Source organism: Pinus tabuliformis, chromosome 6 (genome assembly GCF_031772625.1).
Source record: "Pinus tabuliformis cultivar Carrire ecotype Pingquan chromosome 6, CPIR1, whole genome shotgun sequence".
Classification (NCBI taxonomy): Eukaryota; Viridiplantae; Streptophyta; class Pinopsida; order Pinales; family Pinaceae; genus Pinus; species Pinus tabuliformis.
In genome coordinates this window covers 1,906,178,377-1,906,183,236 of record NC_142292.1, presented here as the reverse complement: position 1 = coordinate 1,906,183,236, position 4,860 = coordinate 1,906,178,377, and the positions used below count along the sequence as shown (strand labels likewise).

General features: G+C 34.2%; 1 pseudogene; it reads left to right on the top strand.

Annotated features, from left to right (window-relative positions):
- Positions 1-3,837: 3,837 nt before the first annotated feature.
- On the top strand, positions 3,838-4,618 carry LOC149266812 (plant cysteine oxidase 2 pseudogene; annotated as a pseudogene).
- The last annotated feature ends 242 nt before the right edge of the window (positions 4,619-4,860 follow it).

The window sequence follows — 4,860 nt, the reverse complement described above, 5'->3', positions numbered from 1 at the left end:
AACAAAAATATCCTAAGATATATCTAACCGTTGTAGCTTTGAATCAATCAACATTTTAATTAACCCCTAATGGCACAACCTTAACTCAAGGTTCATTCTCTCTATGCTTACTAGTGCTTTCATCTTCATTAAACATTTTAGAAAATACGATGCCACATTTATAGGTTGATGCCCTTCTAAATGCATAAGGATTATTACATGATAATGGTACACCATACTATACCTTATTTCACAAGTTAAAAATATTCAAATATCCTTCCTTAGGAATAGTAGCAAAGAAAGGACATCAACATTCATTGTAAATTTTAAAAAATTTCGACCATGCTTCTCTTTCTTGTGAGAGCTTAGTGAAAGAAGAAAGCATTGCCTCTTTCACAAATATTATGATTTTCCTCACAAGGTCATGAGACCCATTGAATGTTTGTAAGAACCCTATAGCTATGGTTGTATCATGTTTTTGAAAGAAACCAAGAAACTCGACCCACATAAATTTTACAAAAATATTCCGAAATTTTGGTTTTATCTGTATGGAAGTTATATTCTCTTGTTCCACCTAATTTATGGCTCTCCCCATGGCATCAAGTTATTCTAATAAATTAGCCTCAATCCCTATAATTGTAACCATTGGCGGATAATCATTTGAAAGTAATCAAATCAAAGTGATGGGGATAGTTTCCTTGTGCTACCAAACAATCACTCAGATGTTGTAGAATAATGTTATCATAAGGTGGCATAGTGTTAAAATTATTACACACAATCATTCACCACACAATTATTGGTAGGGTGCTAATGTGGCTTGAAAACAATTGAAGTGTGCCCTCTTGGCACAATCTGACTTATGACTATACACATCATGGCAGACCTAATGTGATGGGTCGACTCAGTGTCTGATAAGTCACTTTGTGAATTTGTGGTAGGAAAGTTAGGGGGTCATTTTGTAACACATTATTCCATATGCATATTTATATGTCATCACGTAGAGAAATAAAACATGCCACCCTTATATATAGGCACGAAGTTATGGAGTAAATGAATGACTAGTATGGGGTCCAATGAAAGTTATGGGACGTGTTATGAACATATAGTTGGGTAAAATTTTGGATAGGTTCTTGGATAGGTTATAGGTGTATGGTTGGATAAAACTTTGGATAGGGATTAAATTAAGTATTCATCCCCTTTTTTCAATATAAATTTTAGTCCTTAGATTAAAGTGAAAAGAAATAGGAATATGAATATGGGTAAGATACGAAAATTTTATAATGATAATTTCCTTTTTCATATGAGGATTAAATGAAGCATAATGAAAGGGTATAGAAAAGGGAAAATGTTTTAAAGCATAAATGAAATTAAGAATATGAATGCAGACACGTATTGTTAGTCATTAACCTTTTTAGAGTCTTTACTAAAGAATTGGTTTCAAGGAACTATGAAGGAAAGGATCTCAACTGTAGGAAGAAATGTCACATCAACATATTTGCTTGATATATCATGTGCATGCTTTGTACGTGATTCTACAACCATCATAAAAACAACCTTAATTATGTCCTTCTTGTAGATAATACAGGTATGAATAACTCACTAAAAATTTATTATATATATATAGATATATATATTATTTTTTTAGGTTTCTTTTGCTTCCTTTTGTTTTTCCGTTTTATACTTTTCAAGCTACTTACCTAGTTTTCCAACATCAGTTCATCGAAATGCACCTTCTAAGAATGTTTTCATAGTGGGAAATATTTTTATCCATTTCGATTGGGACAGAAAACTAATTTTCCAATATCACTAAGTGGTGGAAGTGCCCAAAACCATATTTTCTACGAGAGGTTTTCTTTTTCTTTTCTTTTTTTCATTTTTCATTTTTTTCACTTACAGAAAAATGGATCAAGTGCATGCACAATTAGGTGGTGAAGCCACCCTATCGATACTCTGCATATCAGCTTGTTTTACAAGGGCTTGGATGAAATCCTCTCTTAATACAACCTTAATCATTGTCCATTAGCCATCAATGGAATCTGATCATCATCAATGGTGTTCAATTTAATGGAATCATTACCATATATTGAGTTAGCATCATATGGCGGAAGACAATGAGTGTAAAATCTATCCTTAAAATACTTATATATTGAATCAAATAGAAGATCCTAGGTTCCTTCTTTAAACTTTCTCTATTTATTTAATCCAGCATGTTATTTCACTTATTTCTATTGAACAAGGATTATCTGCTAAAGGGCATCCTGGTGGAGTTCATCAATCTCATTAAGTTAATCTACTGGATGTTGTGGTACTTCAGTTAGATCCATCCCAACTTGAAGTGTGGTTCTCACAATTTTAACTTTGATTTCAATTCGAAGTATCGCCTACTTCCCACACACAAGCTTATAAGGGGTGAGGCTTGTAGTACTCCTCCGGGTAATATGGTAGGCTGAAAGTGCCTTTGATAATATTTCAGCCTAATCCTTATGGTGTTCTTGGATTTTTTTTGTCATAATGGATTCTAACACTTTATTAGTGGTTTCTACCTTTCCATTCACCTCGGGATGATATCGAGTGGACATTTGGTACTTAATATTGAATTATTTAGTAAAGGACTTAATAAGTTTAGAAGTGAAGATGGTCCCTTGATATGTTAAAATCTCTCATAACACACCATAGTCGAAAAATATTTACTCATATATAAAATCACTTGTTGCTTGTTTTGTTATCTTTTACAAGGCCTTTTCTCGCCAATATATATGTCTTATATTCTAATGCCATGGGACTTACAGGATCGAGAGACCATTTTTCTAAAAGTCCTATCATGACCTTTGGTTGTAATGGAATTTCCTTTGTTTGTACAAGCCTTCCCATCCATTCACACTTATCACAACAAGAAACATATTTCTTGGCATCCCTAAAAATGATGGGCTAGTCGTATCCCAGTTACAAAACCTTATTTGCATTCCTTTTCTCTACAAAGATTCCTCCACATGTCTCATTGTGGCATGCATTCACAATTTCATATATCTCATCTTCCTACACATAGACTTGGATCACAAGATCTAGCCAAATGTGAAATAAGTGCCCGTGAACTTAGGAATTCATAGCACTATGTCAAACAACTTTTTGACATTCTCTTTGTTGTAGCCATTTTTTTCCAGTAGAATTAATGATGGTTTTTCCAGTAAAATTCGTGAAATGGTGGTGCTAAAGTTTCTATATGATTTATTTCCTTCCAAATGAATATCGTACTTTTATTGGAGCTTATAATATTACCTTAACAAACTTTTTACAACTTTGGCATTTCTAAAACAAAATTGCGTGAATAGAGTCGCTTCTTTATGAGAAGTTTGCTCTCAACTCTCATTTATGCAGAGCCAGGCTACACTTATTTATTAGTCATTGGGATTCTAAGTCCTTTATTTCCAATTGAGAGCATTTGTAAGTCTGCACAATCCCTAAATATGAGGAGAGTGGAAGTTGTATAATATTTCATATGTTACTATGATGAAAATAAACTATTATAAGCATCCTAAAGCTCGTGGCTTATTTTCCAGTAGTTACTTTTATTAATATTATTGGACTTTGGATCCAATCTTAAAGTTACAAGTTGGACACAGAATTAACGAATTGTCAACACCACAATAGTCTCCAAAGCTAGCATTCATATGATCCAGTACCTCACAACTTGCAAAGAAAATTGAAAAACTGCCAATTTTGGTGATAGTTGTCCATCCTGAGCTCATCCTCATAGTAGGAATAGTAGAATATTTTTTCGAGTGTACTGTCATATGGATCACATTCCAGAAGCATAGGATAAAAATTGGCAGCCATCTCTTTCTCGCATGAATTTATGATATGTTACAGGCATTTCTTACATCTCCCGTCCTAGTTCTTGGTCTCTTTTTAGACTCTGAAGAATCACGAATGTTGAGGGCAGTGCAAAACTTGTATGAAGTATGCAACAAAACCTTCTCCTCCTCCACCGTGCATGTGCATTCACAACGAGCTATTCAGAGGTTGTGTTCGATACTATCAAGCTAGTAGATGTTGGGCTTAATGAAGATGTATTTTCGAATGATCATGGCTATGGTTTCTTTAGAGCATGTTTACCGAGGGGCCTTCAGTAAAATGTTGTGGCCTAATGGACAGAACCTGTCACATACTTGCACCTTTATGAGTGTAATAGGTTTTCCATACTTATAGTTTATTTGCTAGCATAAATGGTTATTCCTTTTGACGATCATCCTGGAATGACAGTTCTCAGCAAGCTTAATTTTTTTATCTGTGTACATAAAATATTATGATTGGGTCGACCCCATCAATACAAAAAAAAAAAATGGCTAGCAAGGTTGATAACGTTTTTACATCTGCTTGTGACACATCTGTGTTGTATCCAACATTGGTAGACAATATACATTTATTTTGAACAGTTACATCTTATGCAGTGCTTGATGTCCTTGGTCCTCCATATTTAGAGACAGAGGAAAGGAATTGCACTTACTATCATGAATACCCATACTCAAGTCTTCCAGATGATGGAAATACAATAGCTAATGATGATGACCAAGGTTATGCATGGTTGGAGGAGATAGAGAAGCCAGATTATTTTATTGTCAGGGGAGCACCATATAAATGAATTTTCCACTTCTGGAGCAAGCGTATTACAAGCATTTCTATCTAACTCTTCAATAAATGGAAATGCGGCATGTAGAGTCTAGTGAGGTTGGAGAATAAAACTAAATTTATCTAGTAAATCGACGACCCACAGTTTTCTTCGTCTAAACTAAAACAATCCTGTCAACACTACATGCTTGAAAGTTAAATGGTGGGGGTGATCCCAGGAAGCAGTTTTCTCAAACTGCCAATCGAACAGATTAA